Consider the following 22450-nt stretch of genomic DNA (forward strand, 5'->3'; position numbering starts at 1 on the left):
GAACACGAAGGCCCAGTTTCACAAACAGGGCTTAGGTTAAGCCAGGACTAGGCCTTATTTAAATCAGGCTATTTAAGACACATTTATAAAAATGGCCTTAGAAAAATATTACTGGTGTGCACCTGGAGACAAAAAAATGACACTGACATATTTTAAGACATCTCTTATTTGAGTTATTTTGAGTTGAGAAAGCTCAAGCATGCAATTTAATCTTGACTAGCCTGAAACCTTGTTTGTGAAACCGGGGGTAAAAGAGATATTTTGTGCCTTCCATATGATGACTATGTGAAAGTAAACAATACTATGGGGGTCAACGGTTACAGGTTTTTTCCAGCTTACTTCAAACTATCTTCCTTTGTGTTCATCAGAAAAAGAAAACTCAAACAGTTTGGAACAAGTGAAAGGAAATGAAATTACAGCATTTCTTTTTTAGGATGAACTATCACTTTAAATCATTAAACCAATAAATCGTTAGTCAAAATTTAAACTTGCTCATACTGACAAAAAAAACTCCAACGCAATATTTGAAGAACTCTGTAATCTACCATGGAGCCTCTTTTGATTGTTGCTCCAAAATAGTCATTTTCATTAGCAAAATGCTAAATATGTCAACTTTAACGCAATGCTAAACACACCTACTCTACATCCTGTCACCAACAGTCTCTGTTCCTCGTTTCACAGTAAACTGTCAGCTCTACATTTAAATGAATGGGATCATTTACATACTTCAAACTAGATTTAGCCCTAAACAATGAACGGAAAAAAGGGTCTTTACTCGTCTTTAGCTTCATGTGATTCTTCAGAAATGAGCTAATATGCTAGCTAACAACAGATAAACAGATAAAACAACTTGAGCTAATTAATGTTTTGGGATATCATGACACTTTTTTAAACATTAAAAATGTTTTCAAAAACATCACAGAGAAATTCACTAACTCACTTGAGCTATGAAAGAGCATCTTCTGAGCACTAAGGATAGAATGGACAGTCCCACAGATATGACAGACAGTAAATGCAGGAGCTGCGTAGAGGTCATACTGAAATGAGACTGCTTATCTGACAATCACGATTCCCTTTGCTGCACCATCGCTCCTTTTCAGCATGTGTACACGAAAACGGACACACTCTCTCACACAAACTCTAATCCTATATTAAGCAGCTTGAGTCACTGTAGTGTTTCGTGCACTTCTTCCCCCGAAATCTGACATTGTGACGTGATCTGTGGGTATAAGGAACACATCGCTCCACTCCCGCCTTTCATCCTGGCTTATCTGCCAAGTTTGGCCTCTGAACACTCATACATCTATCCGTGAATCCCTCTTTCACGGGAGCATCTGTCCCAACTGCAACCCAAAAATGACAATTCTGCCGTTGTTTAGTCATCCTCTAAGACACTGCTTTGAATATGTCATTCCATGGAGCACACTTGGAGACATTTAGCAGAATGATGATACTTTTTTCTCTATTGAATGAAAGGGATTTTCTCAGCTTCAAAAATTATAAAGAGCAACAAAAGACTTGCCAACATGATTTTAAACAAATTATTTTAAGCTATACAATCCCTTATTGTGAGTAAAGGACTGATATCTGAATAATTATTGAGCTCTTAATGTGACAGTTCACTCAAAGGTAAAATTAAGTAATTTTTTCCTCATTCTCATGTTGTTTCAAATCAGATATATGATTTTCATATTGATGTGCAAAATGCCTTAGAGTTGGTGCTGGTCTGGACCCCACTAGTCTCAGCCTCAGAGGTCAAATGAAGCAACACCCACAGACCTCTAGCTAAACATCTGATGGATATGGCTAGGGCTGCATGATTTGGAGAAAACATCTAGGTGTGATTTATCTGTTTAGAATTGCAATTTAAAATGTGATTTATACTATTTAATAAAACAGCTACAGGTTTACATAATAAACATAATCCCAAAGTTTTATTTAAAACCTCTTAAACATCGTTGCCATTTTTTCCAATTAAGTCGTCAGTTGTCATGACAAATTAAGAAAATGACGACTTTATTTTAAATTAAATTATACATATACATACATATATATATATATATATATATATATATATATATATATATATATATACATACATATATATACACATATATATATATATATATATATATATATATATATATATATATATATATATATATATATATATATATATATATATATATATATATATATATATATATATATATATATATATATATATATATATATTAGGGCTGTAATGATACACCAAACCCACGATTCGGTTCGTATCATGATTTTTGACCCATGATTCGGTTCGTATCACGATTTTTTTTTCATGTGGGGTGGAAAAAAAAAGATTTTTAAAACAATTTTTATTAAATAACATTTGAAAAATCTTTAGAAACTAAACATCAAAGAACAATATTAACTATGCAAATTATTAACAATATAAATAGCCATATATAAAATAAATAAATAGCCAAAGCTATCACTTTTGTTTTCTTTGTAACAAAATACTGTTGAAAAACCAAACAGATCTAAACTCCATTGTGTAGATGCTTCAAGCATGTTGAAAATTATTTTTCAATCAAGTTCTCTTACATAGAAAAAGTAAATTAAATGGCTACTAGGGATGCTCATTTCGGTTAATTTTGCTAACCGACAACCGCCGCTCATTAATCGGTTATTAACGGTTAACTGGTCAGATTACTATAAATTTGATATTAAACAAATTGATGTGTCTATTTTGTGTCTGACACATTAAATATTGCATTTTAAAATACAGATTTTTTATATGCATATTAATAACAGAACAGAACAACAGAGCATCTTGTAGTGTTTGGCACAGAAGAGCAGAATAATCTAAATAAAATGAATAAAATAAATAGGACTGCCCTAAATTATTTTCATTTAAATAATTAATTTATATTACAAAACGAAAATACTGACTGATTCTTTTTAATAACCGGCATAGGCTGTTTTTTTTTTCCAATCATATGTTTTTTCTTCCGTCAAATAAATATCGCAGACTTCCTCAAATTGCCCGCTCCATGGAAAAAATGCATTTATTTAATGCCCCGCTGTTATTATTATAATAACAAAACTTTTTACATTTAATAGAAATCATTATTTTAAAGATTATGTCTTGCTATGGTATCCTCTCTCTCCCTCGCGGTTCAAGTGCGCGCTGCGTGATGAAAAGACAGCAACAACGCGGGCATATGTTGACTTTTTGTAAACAGTTTTGTTGTTTAAATATGATATTGCATTAATGTGCATACATGCTTTATAAGCTGTAAAATAAAAAGTAAAGCCTATTTGTTGCGTTTATGACGCAGATATAGGTCAACATCAGCGCTGGTTTGGCATCAACACGTCTGTATTAAACAGCAATATTCTTCTTTTATTTTTCTTCATTGGAAAATGTGTCTGTAGGCACGGGTTATACGTTATCATCCTGCATGTTATGCCTTGCAGTTGAACAAGGGTCCGAAAGCAAGGCGCACCTCACTGCCTTTATGTTGAAAAGGAAAAAAGAAGAGAAGAAGCGCGGCCATCTTATGAAACGACTGAATCAGCTGGGTATCGATTGTGCAAAAGTGTTGCTGTATATGTTGTTACAATTGTAATATTTAATACTATTGTGATATTCAAGATTTGTACATTCATCCAGCTCTGAATAACTTAAAACAGCGATTAGACCTTCAGAGCGGCATTAATGCTTCCTGAAGTAAAGCAAAACGGCTATAAACTCCAGCAAGATAGAGTGATTATATACAGAGCCATATACCTTTATCTATAAACAAAGTATAATTATAGAAACTGTGTTCATCTTGACTGAAAGCTTCGTCCTGTTTCCTGGCCTCACGCATCACGCACCTGTCAGTCAGCACGTAACGTTAACTCTCAAAGGGTTAAACAGAAAGCGCACAGCACGGTTACAGAAAAGTTTCCTCTGCAGAGGAGTCGGGGCATCTGGTGAAAGCCCATCCCTCTCTGCGCAGCCACATTAACAACAATGCTTTGACAGCATTGGCAATATTTCTGCCGTTGTCTGTTGTCAAGCGGGGTTACGTTGGTTTTGCTTTTGATATTCCTGACACATTCAGACGGTCCCTTACTAAGAGCTCCGTGCGAGCTCTCCCGGTTAAACACATATTGCGAGGGCTTAAACGGAGCAGTGCTCGTAATGTCGAGCGAAAAAAAAGTGTTTCCTCACGTTCTTCTTCAACTAGCTCAACTTTTGCAGGCACGCGTGACGTTATTGGAAAGGTAGTCATGGGGTGTGTCACGATTCTCCTTTATCACACCGCAACACAGGATCGTAGATCTGAGTGTCACGATTTCGATTTCATATCGTGTATCGTTACAGCCCTAATATATATATATATATATATATATATATATATATATATATATATATATATATATATATATATATATATATATATTCTTAAATATAAAGATATTTAAAATCTTTACATTTAGATTTTGTTACATTTTTCATATTGTTCAGGAGATTGTGCTTACAAACTGTCAGAACTTTCAAAAACTGTATGCCTGTATACCATATATTAGCATATATGATATAGCGCATGGAAATAATTGTAGTTTCTGCAATTTGAAAATCACACCTTTTCAAATCGTGATTTCAGTTCTAAAATAATTAATAGAGCAGGCCTAGATATGATGAAACACTTTAGCAGATCCTCAGTCATTCTCTGACTGGTTAAAATACACATAATTTTCAGGAGTCGAGTGTGCAGCAACCTTAACCAGTCCACCTGGAAACAAGTCTGAGCACATAAAAAAGCTGCAATGTTTATATTGATGACAGTGCTCATTAATTCACTTTCTGAGACATTCATGAGTCTGTGATTTACTGCCTGCACAACTGTCTGTTATTGAGAGGATAAAATGCTGGACTATTAGAAGTATGCAATACTTCATAAAAGCTACAACACTTGATGTCGACAAACACACGGGTATGCTTAGTCAAGTTTTTTTTAATGGCTGCGAAACTCCTCAAATATTCTGCTATTTTGGTTTTAATGATAAAAGAAAAACACTGTTCAAAACAGTAACGTTTTTAATCATGGATCCTCACAAAAACAATAAAATCTTGCTTTTACAGAACAAACGATACTAAAACAATATTGCCTATGATAATTTCCCAACAACAGTCAAATTATGTGTCCATCTTTTTGAATGTGTACTTGTCTACATGTGTGTAATGTGTTTATCTTAACGTATTTCCTGTCTTTCACGTATTTATTGTCTTTTATGTATTTTTTGTCATCATTGCTAATAATATATTGTTTTTAATTTTGGAGTATGTTGATGTATTTTGCACTGTCTGAAGCCAGCACCTAAGCTTATCACTCCTCATGGCACATGTGCTGCTGATGAGGTGACATAAAAGTGATTTGATTTGACAAAGAAAACTTTCACCCAGTCATCTCATCTTTATGTAGAAATGCATCACCAAAATAATGAATTAATCTCAGAACAAAGTCTATATACAGTACATGTCCTACTGATTTCTTTTATGTTTTGCTGACAGATCATTTAGAGTTTTGATGCGTTGTTGTTGTTGTTTTGTTACATTCGTGAATGAATGATGCACAGTTGCGTGTTAATCTCAGGACATTTCCACCCCAACAAACATGGTGTGGAACAAATAACGAAACATGATTGGTTGGTTAACCTGTCAGTCAAATAACATAGTGGGTAGTCTTTGATCATTCAAAGCAGCCAAAGTTCCCAGACCTTCAGCCATCAGTCTGGGGTCTGACTACACGAGACTAGGACCCCACTGACTTTCCTGATTCCAAAAAAAACATTGTCTCCCCCAATAAAAGTATCCCTAAATGTTTTATTGAGTATAGTTATTAGTTGTGGGTTCATAATGACATAAGGAAGAGTAAATAAAGACTGAACTGTATTCAGTCTCAACCTGCTTGACATCTGTGATGCAAAAATTAACCAAATCTTAAATCTTTTATAACAATGAGAAAAATGTAAATTAATACATATCTGAATGTAATATATTATTAATATAGTTATTTAATTAAATACACAATATGTATGATTTTGTCATTAAAATATTCAAAAACCACTAGAACAAATACATTTTGCTTACTACATATTTAGCTGACACTATTCCAAATGTTTCGAAGAATGTTCAATATATAATCCAGTAAAACACTAAAGAAGCTTTATTATGTTGTGTTTTATTAGACTGCATAGAGCAGCATTATAAGTAAATCCTTAAATGTATTTAGTATGATAAAACAGTGCTGCTTCTTCCCCCCATGATCATAAGTGATCATAAGCAGTAAACTTTGGCAAAACAAAAGCTCTGCTGCTTTTGTGCCACGTTGCACATGTCTCATATCAGTAACTGCTACAGTTATGTTTCAAATCCTTGTTTCACATCTATGGCTTTCAGTCTTCCTCTGCTTTGTACCATCAAATTAAATGTTGAATACTTTAGCACATCCATGAAGATTATTTCGGCAGAAGTCCCATAGGATGCAATGAAGATGACAACTCACACTCTGTTACACTGCTATAAAACTATGCTTTGTTGGTTGTGAATACACGCCATCTAGTGGTAAAAAATTACATACTGTTCATTTAATATAGACATTTTACATGTCATACATGAGAACAGAAAAAAAAGAGAATTCAAGCTATAGATTGACATGTGCACTGCTATTACAATACTTTTTGTTATACTTGAAGCATTTACAACCCCGAGACACTATTTCCTTTCAAATAATGGAAAAGAGCAGCATGAACACTCTACCAAACATCTTAAGACAGACAAAAGACATGTCATACAAATTTAGAATGACACAAGGCTGCACAAACATTAACAAGTGCTAACCAAAAGGGGTAATATCTCTTTAAGAATGATTTGAGATCTGAAAACAAGAGACAAGGGATTGTATAAGAGGTGGAGAGAAAGAGACACACAGAGGGAAACCCTCAGCCAAATGACAACACCACAGAGGTAGAGGAGGTGAAAGGGGAGGTGATGGGTTGGAAGGCTGAAGCATAAAGGTGGGATGGACAGCCTGATATCAATCAATGCTTGAGACACACTGAAAGGGAAAGCCAGTTAGAGTCTTTCTCTCACTGTGTGGCATTCATGCGCACAATCTGACATGCATGCAAAAGCACGTAGGCTAGCTTATGTGTGGACGTGATGGACGGATCTGCCAAAAACACACACACACACACACACACAAAAACACACACTCATCCTATTGCACTCTGAAAATGAAAGCCATTAACATGTCAGAGAGCCTGTGTGAGGAGGTGGAGGGAGAACACATAAACACACAAGCGCTCCTGCTGACAGTGAATTTAAAGTCATAAATAATAAAGAAAGCCCTGTCTTACCTCATTCTCCTAGGTTCTGTCTCTCCTTCCCTCTCGCTGGACACAGAGAACACTGTGTTTGAGTCACACAGATTTCATGCAGACCGTTTGATTTCACCCCCTCTGACACATTCTACACACATGACTCTCTCCCTTTCGGGCGTGCATTCAAAATAAGGTAGAGGCGTACAGACACACACACACAAACACAGACATGCATGCATGCTAGAAAACAGCACCCTTCTTTGGTTCACACACTCATGCACACATACACACGCGCGCACACACACACCACGCGCATGCTGAAGCACAGCCTCTCTCTCTCTGTCTCCTCGCTCTCAGGCAATCAGAGAGAATGTCACAAACGAAGCCACGCCCCTTTCACCCCCCTCCCCGCAGGCTTACTATAAATACAGAGATGGATATGAATATGCTGTCTTGTTCTCTTAGACTTTCCCCCTCCCGATTTGCTCCATCTCTCATTCCTAATATTCCCTCTCTGTGGCCGTGAAATGCTTCTCTTATGACCTTGCATTGTGCTCGCGGACATAAGCCCCCCTTTTCCCTGCGCGCACACACACACATACATACATATGTACAGGATTAATATGCAGTCATTAATCTATTTAATGCTCTTGCAGATGAGCTATAAAGCTGATAATAATGCCAAACCAAAGGGGACTGATTAGGTATAGCAGTATCTTGGTGATAAACAAACAATAGACGACGCGCCTGTACACACGCGCAGGCACAAAAACATACACCTGCTGTCTGTGTAATGGCCGGTCCTGTTCACACACACACACACACACACACACACACACACACACACACACATAACGCGTTTTTCTATCCAAACATAGACTGTAGTCTGTAATTGACTGTGTCAGCGTCGATGATAAGCTTATAAACACGTCGTTATTTTCCTTTCAATTGCGCTGCGTTTTGTTTTAAAACGCAACATGTTCTGTCTGGCCGCGCGCGCAGTCATGTGTTAATGACTTTATGTGTCAGATCTACTATGCACCGGATGTACAAATACTTGTTTAAACCATTGAGTCCATTATTGTTATGCAAACAATGAGAGCAGGGTATAAAAGTTTTTAGTTCGCACTTCACAGGAAATGCTGCCCACAAAACCGCCAATTTATCCCAGCCGGCACACGACCGACCTTCAACGTTGAAATATGGTTGAAATAAGGTCAGTTGTGTTTTGAAAGTTGAAATAATGTTGATAGAACGTTTAATGTTGAATGGTTGAAAAACAGCCTGCATATGACAAGGCTTCAACGTTGAAATGTGGTTGAAAATATGTCAGTTGTTGCTTTCATGTTGAAACAATGTTAAATGATAAATGGTTGAAAAAAGTTACAGAAATCCTTGTACAAATCAACGTTGACATTTTTTATCATGATCTGTATGTTGAATTAACGTCATGGCTTCACCCAACATTCAACATGTTTGGTTACCATGGTATTGGAGGACTCCGCGCACGCGGCCACGCGCAGCGCTTCACTTCACTTAATTACGAACACCTGACCTGCAGTGCAGCAGAATTCAGAGGTAAGCGTGTTTTTAGATGCTTTAACGTTTTATTTACCCCCCGATTTTGTCAGTGTATCTTAAACGTGACTTTTGAGGTGTAGTGTTTCGAATTTTGAAGCATTTAAAACTTTCCAGTTTGTTTTTAGTCTTGTTTGCGCTCCAGTGACGCGCAGCTAACCTCGAGGTAATGTCACATGTTTAACGTTAATCTAAATGAGCGTTTTTATGGCAAATTCAAAGCGATAAACTCCAAACGCAGTTTAAAGTTACTGAGCAACGTTATAAAACAATATCCATTTTATACGCTGTATTATTAGTGTTATTATTACAAAGTTAACTGCTGTCGTTTCACTGTTGTTGTTGTTTTTGCTTTTAGACATGTAACTTACTCCAGAGACGCACTAACTTGCACAGCATTGAATGGAAAAGGCTTTGTCCATGTAAGTTTACTTTACCTTTAACTATCTGTTAAATCTTCTTGGTGCTTTGGTTGGTGATATTCTCTTTCTAATCTGTTTGTTTATTGATTGTTAGGCTATGTTGTGATATTATATTGTTATATTGATATTATTATTGTGAAATCATGTTGTGATGTTATACTATGTGACAGTATTGGGGAACAAATATGTATTTAGTGAGAAATTAATGCTTAAATTACACTTTGTATAGTAGCAGATAAAAGGTGTAATGGGTTTTAACTTTCTGAGTTTTCTGGAAGGTCCAGTTGAGGGGCATCAAGAACACGCAGATAGCCTAAACCTGTGTCAGCCTGGACAGACTGCAGTTCTGCTACTCCACACCAAGGCTTTTGTATGGATGTCTTGACTGCTACTGTGTTCTCTAAAGGTATTACTGGAGCAAAACAACAGCACCTGTTACAGTGAAATTTGTATTCAAAAAAATAGTGATACATGTGTAGCAGGTCCAGTACATGTGATGTCATTGAGAAGTTGTTTTATTAAATGTCATTAAAACAAATAAATAAACATGCTATTTAAATAAATCTAAATATTAAAAACTTGAGGATTAAGATGACAAATGAAATGCATCATCTGTCTTGCGAAAAGGGTCTACTTAAGAATTCTGGTGTTTTCCAACTGAAAGGGATAGTTCACCCAAGAATGAAAATTGACTCACATTTTACTCCCCAAATGGTTTAAAACCATTATGAGTTTATTTTGTTGAACACAAGAGGCTATTCTGAAAAAAAAACTAAAAACCTGTAAACATTGACCTCCATAGTAGAAAAAAATACTATAGAAGTCAATGGTTAAATAGATTTGCAGCTTTCTTCAAAATATCTTCTTTTGTGTTCAATGTGGTCAGTAAATGACGACAGAATACAAATTTTTAACTATCCTTTTTATTCTCTGTCCTACATGCAGACTTTTACAGAAGTGCTACTCCTTCTAGAGTTTTTCTCAACCATGTCTAAAAAGCTTTAAACAGCTTTTACAGTACATGTAATGGTTTACAACAACTTGTAATTATTAGATGTGTTGAATGTTTCATGATTCTTTACTGCAGCCTTGGTTAAAAAAAAAAAAAAAAAAAAGCAATTTTTTCGAGAATCTGAAATTTGAATTCTGGAAATGCTGGCACCGGTGGTGGCGAAGGGCTTCCTGACGACATCACACCTAATTCTTCACTTCTCTTAGTTAGGAATATTCAGATGGATGAGTCAAAATTATTGAGTGTGGCGATTTTATAGGACAAATTTGGATTCAATAAAAATAAATATTTGAATTTCACTTTGTATAATAGCTGATACCAACTTAGTTGTAACCTCGTATTTCATTTATTGCAGGTTTTCTGGAAGCTCCATTTGAGGGCATCAAGGACATACTGATGGCCTAAACCAGTGTCAGCCTAGACAGACAGACATCTATTGCAGTTCTGCTACACAAGACCAAACTCTCTGCTTTTGTATGGATGTCTGACTAGTACCGTGTTCTCTAAAGGTGTAACTGGAGCAAAACAACAGCACCCGTTACAGTGAAATTTGCATTCATAAAAGATAGTGATATATCAGGTATAGTAACAGGTCCAGTACATTTGTCATAAAGGTTAAATCACAGTAAGTACTGTAAAAATAACTTGTTTGCCTTTGCCACAACAGGTCATGGTGTGTGCATACTGCTCGTAGTAAACACACACGCTGATCTGATGCGGGAGAGATATATGCAAACACATTTGTATTTACTGTTTTGTTTTGCCTCACTAAAGTGTTGTTGGAGCTTGGTATGTTCACAGTGGAAATCACTGAAGTCACATGGAACGTTTTGACAATGTGTTTTGTGCCTTATCTTGACAATGACTATCTTGGGACCATTGCTGTCTGTAGAGGATGAGGAGCATTTAATCTAACATATTTTAGTTTGTGTTCTGAAGATTAACAAGTATCTGGGATGACACAAGTAATTAATAACAGAACCTATATGAACAGTTAATGTGACATGTAATAGTGAAATAGTGGTCCTACATTCACAAATGTGAGCCATTATTATAAGACCCATGTGAACATGCAATTTTTATGATACTAATAATAATAATGGAATAACAAATTGCTTTTACTGTTGTCTTTGTGAGAGAGAATCAAACCATATATTCTACACATTTTCTTGATGATTTACTGAAATATTTGTCTATGTTCCACTGTCACAGGTGCTCAGTTTTGCTGCAGTAATGCTAAACACAATAGATGTACTTTAAACAAAAAAAAAAAAAACAACTACTAAATATTTAGCATGTAGACCTGCAAAGTGAAGGAGTAATGTCAGGTTTAGATTATAGCATGAGTTTTCACTATTGTGAAAGTAAAGCCATTCATTTACAATGAATTGGAATAGCAAACCTCATTGTTGATTTTGTAGGAAACTCACCTGGTGTTTGAGAAATAAATGTATTTAAGTGCTAGACTGATATAGATGTTTTAGTGTTTTACACTTGATTCTTTGATTCTTTGAGGTAAAAGATTCCAGTGCCATCTTTTACCTCAAGTGTTTCTCTCAACCTATAAAACCTCAAACAGATGTAATGTATTTCACTTTCACTTATGATTCTTAGTTGTGAGTGATGTTTTTTATTTTATTTTTTTACTGCAGCCACTTTAAAAATGGGTATTTTGTAAACTTTGTAAACAGAATTGTATTTTGGAGACTGTGATGGTTGAAGCGTAGTTTAGTTACTTAGTTTAATTTAGTTAGTATCTGTCTTTCTGAAGACGGTAACACTTTACAATATGGTTGTATTAGTAAGTGTTAATGTATTTACTAACATGAACAAAGAGCAATGAAGCATCTTTCATATAAAGAAAGTACAGTTCATGTCAGCTCAGTGCATTAATGTTAACAAGCATACATTTTGATTTTAATAGCATCGGGACATATTTCAATTAATTAAATGATTAATAAATGCTGTACAAGTATTTGTTCTTTGTTCATGTTAGTAAACATTAACTTTAATTCATGAAACCTAATTAAAAAGTGACTATTTAATTGTATGCCTTTTTTCTGTATTTGAGTGTACAGCATGTATAGTAACCTGCATGGTTTTAATGAACTATGTATGCTGTAAATGTTGCTGTATATTTAGAATAAATGAAATAATGAGGTGTGTATTAAATAAATTGACACACAGACTAAGTTGTGTATTTGTGTCGTGTATTTTTTATTAGTAAAAATTTCTTTGCTATATTTATGGACTTTGCGTTGTATGTAATTTCTATTTAACTTACGTTGAAATGTATGACGGTGAAACAACGTCACGGTATCAACGTTGATCCAATTTGCAAAATCGAAAGGTAATTCAACCTTCATTCAACGTCTACAAAACGACCACAATTCACCCATGAAGAAGGTAAGAGTGAAACAACGTTGTGATTTCAACGGTGAATCACCGGTGGTGGTCCGACGGTGAAACAACGTCACTATATAAACGTTGATCCAATTTGCAAAATCGAAAGGTAATTCAACGTTGATCCAACCATAGACCTGACGTTGATTCAACGTTGAATCACCGTTGAAATGCCGGCTGGGTAGTCACACACTCATCACAGCTTTAGATGCTCAAGTAGGCTATACCGAGAATAAGTGCCTATGTGTGGGTCGTGACTTGTGAATGTGCCAGCAGCATTAAATTTGTTTTTGAAACATTAATACGCATGGCTAATGAATTTAGAAGCTGCAGCTATTTCTTCAAATTTCTGCTAAAGTTAAAAGATTTGCATATGCATGTTGAACAATGTTAAAGAAGTCCACCCATATTGAGCACAGATTTTCTTTCATCTGAAGAACACAAAGTAGGGTATTTTGAAGATTGTCACAGTTGGCGCCCATAGTATGGAGAAGTCACAAGGGAATTTCATAAAAAAGGACTGAAGAAGCAAAGGAGCATGAGCGCACTTACATTGTAGTTTGTCTGTTTGATGCTTGTGATTACATTTGGAAAACATATATTTTGAGTGTTTGCTTAACTGCAATACATCTATAATGAAACATCTGACAGATGTTAAACAGACCTTTATGATATGTCTTTAAGATGTTTATGATTTAGACTTTCAGACCTTTTAAAGACATTTTCTTGCGGACAAAGACAAATTCTTCTTGCAGATATGCTATCTGGGAAGGGCTTTGTTTTCAAACTTTAACGATAACCCTGAATCTTTAAATCTACAAAACAAACAATATCATGGGCTTCCTTGCTCTTTTATTTCTCACTGCTATGATTTACCCAAGGGGTAACAATTAATCCAAGTTTCATTAACTGCTGTTTCACAAATTACACGTTTAAACCCTGGGTCAACTGCCTTGTTTGAAACATCAGCATCATTGACTGGGAACACATTGCCGTTTACATGAAAGTTCTAGCCTTGTGCAACCTCCTGTTTTGTGATGCCAACTGTATTGGACACACACCCTGACCACAGATTCAGCATATTTAATCAGTAAATTGGCTTACACAGACACCAACAGGAGTAACTAATCCAATAAAACTAAACAAAGTGTCGGATGTTGTCTCTTAGTATTTGTCAATGCATGTGAATTGGTCTTACAACATGTGGTGTTTTCTTTGCTGTACCAAAGTCCCTTTAGGGCACGTCATTTCACTTGGCGGCCATCTTTGAAACGCCTTTTAGGCAGTGTGCTTGGGCATTCTGCCTGAATGGGGAAATGTCCAATTCTTCAAGTTTGCCAAGCTTACATTGCATTTTGGAATTTAAACAACAATTACCTCGTAAGTTTCAGTTCCCAGTTATCGTTTCAGCATTTTTTTCAGGTTGCCCAAGCTAATGCGTATGCGCACTTGAAAGAAACAAGATCACGACACCAACCTCATTTATGACCATTCTACACATTATCATCCTCTGGATAATGATCATCTGATCACGCAGGTCTTCTGAAGTAATCTATAACTTGGCCTTGATGGTGAATCCCCTCCAGAAATAACAGCGACTCTTTGTTTACAAGTTCGTGGGTGTTTGAGTAGTTGCTGTCATGTGATGTGCTTTTTACAGGGAGGATTGTGCTTCGTGTTCGTTTCAAACACATTACAAAACCAAAAAAAAAATTTTGCTTTAGAGTGCACTTGGTTCATTTTAAAGTGCAGATTTCAAGCTTAAAGTGGATATACTTCTTATATCTGTGAAGCAAGTGTTCACTTAGATTGCAATGTGTTTGTTGAACCAAACCAAACCACCAAACTGTCCTAAAGCACACATCTGGTCCGGTCTGGTCTGAGTTTCTTCCCCAGAGAATCATCAGTCTATAGAGATCAATGATTGGCTCTTGTACCAGTAGGCGGGGCTTCATTAAACATATTGACGGTTGCACTTTTCCCCGTTTAAAACTGTACAAGTGACACGTCTTTTGTATTCTATAGTCTTTGGCTATATATAGCATGTGACAAGTACAGTCACACTTTCTCTTTGACAATATGCTCATTTTACAACTCCCCTAGAGATAAACACTTGAATTTTTGAATCCATTCAGCTGATTTAGTGGGAGACGTTTAGCTTAGATTAGCTTAGCATAGATCATTGAGTCGGATTAGACCATTAGCATCTTGCTCAAAAACAACTAAAGAGTTGTTATAATTTTCCTTTACTCCCATTCCAGCATAATAATCAAGGAATTTTGTGGCCATACCATGGCGGCAGCAAGTAGTGATATTATAGTGCCTGAAACATCTATATTTTCTGGTTCAAATGGATCATTCAGGTTTTGCACCAAATGAAATATGTTCTGGATCATCTCACAAATGTCTCCATGGTTGCAAGACACGCTCCCTGTGCAGGCAATTGCTTAATTTAATAATAATGACAGAAGCTAGGCAATTTTTAGGTGCTGTTTAATATCACTAAGCCTGTTACAGACATGCTACAGCAGCAAAATTCCTTGATTATTACTCCGAAATGAGAGTTTCCAGATATATCAGGCTAGAAAATACCAACTTTTTATTTCCTGTCAGTCTTAGCACGTGATGTAACTACAGAAGAGTCAAGCTCAGGTCATTTTTGAGCGAGATGCTAATGCACTAATCTGATTCAATGATTTATACTTATCTAAGCTAAAAGTGCTTCCGCAAAAAAAAAAAAAAAAAAAAAAAGCAAAAATGTCAAATGAGTCTATATTTCCACAAAAAGTTAAGTGTTCCTTTAATGCAAATGATGCTAACCCTGCTTCCTAAAAAAGGCATACAATCTTCCTTTATATTAGAATTAAAAGCAGAGTTTAGACTGACAATTCCCCAGTATTAAAAGGTCTAGAAAGTCATAAGAACAGAAAAGAGTTTTTGATTTAATGATCAACATAAGCAGTGAATTGCAGTGGATTGTAGCTTTTCTGGTTTTAATTATTAATAATTAACTTTGAATTAAACATTTTTATAACCATCTGTATTACTGTTTTGTACGGTGCAGAGAGAAGTTGAACTCCTTCACCTCCCCCATCTTTCCTGTGCTTGTTTCCTTCCTCTCTTGGGTTAAGCTTATGTTCGCTGCTAATTTTTCGCTGCTAAAATCCTGGGGATGTGACAAATAAAGAAAAATTAAGCCCACTAAATCCTATAATGTGAAACACACACACATTATATATATATATATATATATATATATATATATATATATATATATATATATTTACACACAAAACGGGATGGAAACACACAGAGCTGAGCGAAACATCTACAGCTGCAATGCCGCCCAGTCTCCCTAGATATAAAAAGATTGATGATTATTGATCCCTAAAGAGAAATTCAGCACGGCAGCAGCGATATTAAACAGAGTGCACATATAACACAACTATACACATGAGCATAAGCGTTATATATGTGTTGCGGTGTGCAGCTGCTCGAGAAGGGCTTATAAAATCATGGATATAATAGCCATGACAAGGATTGTTGCACATGCTCCAGTTCCCTTGTGGCAAAAAAATGGTCTACGGGAACCATCACCCCACCCATGAGTGCTTGGAAAGGCGACTCCACTGTGAGGGTGGCTGGGGGGATGCCATGATGTGACTTGAACATCACTGTGACATGAACATTATAACAGGTTGTCAGATATGTGCAATTCGAGATGCAATTTATAGGGCCCGACAGGTAGCAAGCATACAGTATATGCAGTTTAACAGCATCGGTGCTGCCTCTGATACCACTGGCTCTGCACTTGCCCCTCTTCCCCGCATCAACCCTTACTACCCCGGCCGGTCCTCCCTAGGGACAGTTCAGTTTCCACTTGGTCAGTCAGTCCTCACAGCTTTGACCTACTTCATGTCTCTGGCTTTAAGCACATACACATAGGCTGACACACTCAAAAGTGCACATGCAGCAAGCAAACGAATGCTAGGGGTTTTTGCACTTGAAAGACTTAACCCTGGGTCAATCTAAACCCATGTAAATGGTATCCTGGGCTATGTTTTTCAATTCACAATGCTTAGAATTTATCCAGGGTTAGGGATTGATTTAAAAATGGGTAATTTTAACCCTTGTGAGCTGTTGATGATGATTTCGTCCATTCTGGGGTTATTTTGAGGCTTAATTTGGCCAAAACTTTCTCTGTGTTGCAGCAAATGGAATTAATTTTGGTGACACCTTATTCTGACACATATTTTGGGAATAGTTTAAACACTTTAATTCAACAATACTCACTGGGCAAATTTACTACCCTTTTGTCATGTCCGAGGTTGTTTTTGCCCTATATTGCCTTCCATTATGACCAATTTTTTTGATTGCAGAGCCATGACACCATATAATCATGCAATCTTGATTGCTGCTTGTATCCCTGTTAGGAAGAGGTAACAGGTAGAGGTTATTTTTACTGTTGATTATCAGTTGCAGTGCAAACAAAGCATAGTTTCTGCTTTCTATATGGAGTACAGCCTATATTTCTATATGGAGTATATGTGTGTGAGACCTTAGCGCACTTATCTTGATATGTCTGAGAAAATCAAAAGAAGCAGCTCAGCTCATAGAACAGTAAACATGGTAAGTGTATTTATGCACACACACTATAATCTGCTGTTTTACTCTATAAAGCTAAGCCAGAAAACTTTTTGCACAGGCCTATCTAAAGGGTTAATGCTGCCAATTGATGATCAACATTAAAAATTACACATTTAACCTATTCCCAATAGGGAAACCTAACTATAATCAATAACAAATGGTTATTTGCTGTCAATGGGGCAAAAAAAAGCCACTAACATAATGAAAGAGTAGTCAATTTGAACAGTTCACAGGTGTGAATCCAAGTCTGGTTAAAAATTCAGACAAGCCAAACAATTGGGCCTAAATTTAAGTTGAAACTAATTTTTTTGAGTAGCATTTGGGTATCCATAAGCTGATTTTTACACTGCAACTTTTTTGAAACCCTGGGTTATTGTACTTGCTTACATATTTTAAATACTGTCACTTCAAAAACACAGCACTTACATAATCATTCTAGTTTACATACTTGTTATATCGACTAGGTGAGCTCATGCTATATCGCATAACGTAACTGAGCGATTTGTACTGTACTAACAAAAGGTTTCTGTCAACACCATCAACACTGAGACCAAACTGAAAATCTGTGATGCAACATGTTTGTTGTAATTTAAAGCAGGTAAGTGAATTAACAAGAAACAGTTTAGTTTTGAGCACATTTGTGTTGGGTTTAACATGTGACTCAACAGATTTGAAGATATTCATGTTTACATTGAAGTTTTCTTGATCATTTTCAAATCATTCTTGAGAAAATGATCATCAGGTTTACCACAAACTCGTGGAGCTCATGCAGCATTTTACTCAAGGTTTTTGTTAATGTACTTTATCACTAAACTAAATTGGATAAATGTAAAGCATGCATTTTCCTTAGTGAAATGGTCTGAAATATTTAGACCCCGACGTCTCTGAACACTATTTAGCAGTAGCATGTTTTCCAGAATATGTCAAATGGTATAATAGTTGATTTGTTGGTATAATTTAATGTGCACTTTGATAGATACACCTGTCCAACTGCTCGTTAATGCAAATTTCTAATCAGCCTATCACATGACAGCAACTCAAATTACATGATCAAGATGATCTGCTGCAGCCAAGCTTCAGAATGGGGAAGAAAGTTGATTTAAGTGACTTTAAACATGATATGGTTGTTGGAGCAAGACAGGCTGGTCTAAGTATTTCAGAAACTGCTGATCTTCTAGGATTTTTACACACAACCATCTCAAAGGTTTACAGAGAATAGTCTGAATGAGTCTCGATTTCTGCTGTGACATTATTGTAGGATAACGCACCCTGTCATAAAGCGTGTATCATATCAGACTGGTTGTTTGAACTTGACAATGTGTTCACTGTACTCAAATGGCCTCCACAGTCACCAGAACTCAATCCAATAGAGCATCTTTGCAATATTTTCAGTACCTTGTTGAATCTATGCCATGAAGGATTAGGCAGTTCTGATGGCCAAAGTGTGTCCAACCTGGTACTAGTAGGGTGTACCTAATAAAGTGGCCAGGGAATCAATTTCTGGCTTGAAAAAAACATTTAGTTTAGACCATTTCTAGGTAACATTTTTCGGTGTGGCATGTTCACAGGAAGCGGGATAACAGGAAACTCAGTTCCATGCAACAAGAAATTGCTACATCATAACATAGAATTTTCTGACTAATACAGTGTCTGTCTGAACCATAACGAGAGTCCTGAAAGTCACACATTCTGTTGAACTGTTCCTTAGAAGAAAGGGGAAGCTAAAGTGAACTGTACTTGCATTTCATTACTGATGGGTGTTAAGCAACATTTTCTGCATCTCATGCTAATTTTTTTTTTAATGTGTAATAATGAGTAGGCATTTGTAAATCAATCCAAAAAAACTATATGTTGCCATTTGTTGCGTAGCCTACAACACTGGTGCAAAAGCAACAGGTCCTCACTCCTCATTCGTCTAAAGCCGCAGTCACACTGCACTTTTCGCCCCATAGACTTCCATTTATACGTATGCATATGCAGCAGTCCAGAACCTGGTTTGAAAGTTCAAGCTTGGTGAACTCTGACCTGCGAAATCGTATCACATGATTGTGTGAGACCAATAGAATCTCTGTACCTAAATTTAAAATATGGAGAAATTGCTCACTTCATCAATCTCTTATTGTTTTATACCACTCTTTCCCGCAGTGCCATACAATCGTGGCTTTAACCTTGACTGTCCACAAACCAACAGCAGAGAACTTCTGCTTTTTACCTGTTGAGTTAATAAAATCAACTGTTCCCAATGCATCCGGATAATTTGGGAATTATCATTTTTTGATAAAGCTGCCGTCACACTGCACTTTCCCCCATAGACTTCCATTCATACACACGTGAATGCGTCAGACCAGAAACGCAAGGTTGGCAGCAGGTTTTGCAGTTCGCTGCGTTGGAAAGTTCAAGCTTGGTGAACTCTGACCTGCAAAATCGCATCACATGATTGCGTGAGACCAATCGAAGATCAAAACATGTCCTCTCTGGACACGAATTTAAAACATGGACCAATTGTTCACTTTTTAAATGTCTAATCATCTTGTTTAATATCGCCCCTTTTCGCAGCACTGTGCAACAGAATTTTGCACGCACAAACTCTAGTGTGACCGCAGCATAATTTGGGATGCCAGATTACACTGATTCATTAGGGTAATCAACTCAACAGGTGGAAAGCACCTTTTTGCTGTTGGTTTGTGGACAGTCATGGCTCAAGGCTGATTGATACTTCTGCGTCAAGCCCACACTTATAGTACGGAGCAGCTGACGCGCACCTCTCAAAAGATGTAACTACACTGGCAAGGACACGTAGAACAAGCTCTGTGATTGGTTGGCTTGGTAGCACTGATGAGTCTAGGCGGGACCAATGGAGCGATAGTTTACATTGTGGAGTCTCGTGAAGGACCTCCGGATGGAAAGTTTTGTTTTGTGTTTACCTCATGGTTAAAGTTGTTGCACGTCTGCCAGTTCCTGCCACAAAATGAGCGAGTTTGAGCCACTTGTACATTCAGGAGGCATTCAGAAAAAACAAAACACCAACAAAAAAAATCGACACAGAGGAACATAAACACCTCACTGCCATCTAGCGTTTCGGAAGTGTTAATGTAGACCAAAATAAACAGCATGCAGAAGTATAAATGCACAGCCACGCGCGTTACAGGCACCGTGGGTCACGCCGATAACTTGACGCAGAAGTATAAACCAGGCTTAAAGCCACAATCGTACCACACTGCGGACATCTCTGTTTATAAATGTAATATATGAAGCAATCGCTTGCTTCGTCAGCCTCTATCACATTGTTTTATCCCACCCTTTTCTGCAGTGCCATACAATCGTGGCTTTAACCATGAATATCCACAAACCAACTGCAGAGAGCTTCTGTTTTTCACCTGGTGAGTTGATTAAAACAGCTGTTTCAATGAATTAGGGTAAGTGGGATGTTTTAGAACAGCTTTACAGAATTTTCCTATAGATTGTGACAGTTTGCAATGGGTATGAATCATTTTGGATATTCCACATTTTATTCAAATGTAAATAAAAGCTTAGAAATATTAGTTTTTTTTACCACAATGATGCCTCTTGTACATTGTCTTATTATCTTTTGGGAGAAGCCTGTGTCATTTCCCATAAAAAAAAACCTGCTGGATGAATAAAACTGAGCCAAGGGAGTTATGGAGTCAGCTACTCATGTATTAACTTAGCTACAATGTTTAGTAGCTTGACAGTTGCTCAGCTATATCTGATACAATGTAGCTTCTTTTCCAGAGGCTAGCTACTTTTTCCAGCAAGTAGCAAAGTAGCTTGACAACAGCTACAGTTCATTTAGTGATCCTGCAACCTTCTACAGCAGTGGTTCCCAAAGTGGGGGTTAGGCCCTTTTAGAGGGTTGCTTGGTGATTTCCAAAAATCTAATTCATTTTAATAAACTATTAGAATTACCATATTTTATCCATAATGTCCAGAAGAAAAAAAATACTTTATAGTTACATAAAAAAACAATAAAAAAAACAAGCCATCAGCCTTTTGATTTTTTTTGTGACCTCTGGGGTGATTATGTTATATTAAAGACAGCACACTAATTGTATGGCACCACGTTAAACTTTCTGAAACCTTTACGGCACTCATGTACATTTAAAATAAATTCAGGCCACTACTGAACATGGAGGATAGTCTCCGAGTGGTGCTCTCCAAAATTAAATGATTAGACTTGGGCCTGTTTGGTATGTGTGCACCATTATGTGCAAGGTATATATATTTATAACCACCTCAGAGAATATTGGGGGTCACGAGTCACTGGCATTGATATTTTGGGGTCGCGGGCTGAAAAGTTTGGAAACCCCTGATCTAAAGCAGCACAGCATCATCTTACAAAATCACATACTACCATAGTGTATTGAAGCCATTCCTTTATGAATCACGCATCTCATGGATTTACATTTATTACTGTTATTTAGAAAATAATATTTTTCATGAACCAAGAGTTGAAATTCAACCCATAATTTTTTTGTAACAATTCACAATTAACATGAAGGACGTTGTGTGATGGCTTCAATAGTGTCTTACCAAAATGTCACTTTTGTTACAATTAAGTTATTTTGTTATTGTAATGTTTCAGTTGTTGCAGTTTTTCAGTCTGACTCTTGACAGTCGTAAGAGATTTTAAAACTGTGCAAGAATACATAAAGCTTTGAAATCATAATTGTATTGTACTGTTTTACGTACCATTTTTAAGTATTTTACTTTTAAACTACACTTGTTCATGTTTTTTTTTTTGTAATACACACCAGTGTTTCTCAACCACATTCCGGGGGGACCACCAGCTCTGCCTATTTACATGTCCCCTTAACCAAACACCTGATTCAGATCATCAGCAGACACTAAAAGACCTGTGGTAGGTGTGACAGACAAAGGAGACATCCAAAACATGCAGTGTTGGTGGTCTTTCAGGAACGTGGTTGAGAAACACTGTTATATGCCGTTGTTGATGTATATTTCAATATAACAAGCTACTTTCAGGAAGTAACTTGTAGTGTAGTTA

General features: G+C 36.5%; 1 protein-coding gene and 1 long non-coding RNA gene across 7 annotated transcripts in view; one reads left to right on the forward strand and one right to left on the reverse strand.

Annotated features, from left to right (window-relative positions):
* Positions 1-7709, reverse strand: part of arhgap4b (Rho GTPase activating protein 4b) — a 73250-nt gene extending 65541 nt beyond the window's left edge. For all 6 annotated transcript variants that reach the window (XR_012398451.1, XR_012398450.1, XM_068216888.2 and 3 more), the window contains exon 1: positions 7399-7709. The gene's annotated coding sequence lies outside the window, so the exon portion shown is untranslated. The remainder of the gene's footprint in view (positions 1-7398) is intronic.
* A 307-nt stretch (positions 7710-8016) lies between these two features.
* LOC137491296 (uncharacterized) lies at positions 8017-12572 on the forward strand. The gene is made up of 5 exons (XR_012398453.1): positions 8017-8578; positions 8860-8940; positions 9299-9362; positions 9641-9768; positions 10730-12572. It is a non-coding gene; the product is annotated as an uncharacterized lncRNA (long non-coding RNA).
* The last annotated feature ends 9878 nt before the right edge of the window (positions 12573-22450 follow it).

Source organism: Danio rerio, chromosome 23, assembly GCF_049306965.1.
Source record: "Danio rerio strain Tuebingen ecotype United States chromosome 23, GRCz12tu, whole genome shotgun sequence".
NCBI classification, from domain to species: domain Eukaryota; kingdom Metazoa; phylum Chordata; class Actinopteri; order Cypriniformes; family Danionidae; genus Danio; species Danio rerio.